This window comes from Tupaia chinensis, unplaced genomic scaffold (genome assembly GCF_000334495.1).
Source record: "Tupaia chinensis unplaced genomic scaffold, TupChi_1.0 Scaffold000291_1, whole genome shotgun sequence".
Classification (NCBI taxonomy): Eukaryota; Metazoa; Chordata; class Mammalia; order Scandentia; family Tupaiidae; genus Tupaia; species Tupaia belangeri.
This window is the reverse complement of record NW_006159776.1, coordinates 3,161,756-3,162,122: the sequence shown is the minus strand read 5'-3', so window position 1 is coordinate 3,162,122 and position 367 is coordinate 3,161,756.

The window sequence follows — 367 nt, the reverse complement described above, 5'->3', positions numbered from 1 at the left end:
CCCACGGCTGCCTTTACTGGTGAGGGGGCTCGGTGGAGTGGGAGGACGGAGCCGGCTCTCCACGCCTCAATCCAAAGTAAACACCGCGCAAGTCTACGTCCAGCAAGCGATACCGAACACCGCGCTCACGTTTAAAAAAATATATCAAAGTACTGTTTGCAGAGATGAGGGCGAAAACATTTCCCGGCTGGAAAATTACTGATCACAAACCAAGGGGGGGTGTGGAGGTAGGCAGGCAGTGTTAAGAGACTGAAATAACGATCCCCGTTTCCTTCTCTCTTCCCGGTAGGCGAGAACCGCAGCCACAGGCTCCGCGCGCACTTTTCTGGAACTAGGGTCCCAGAGCACCGCTCCGCTTCCTGGCGCC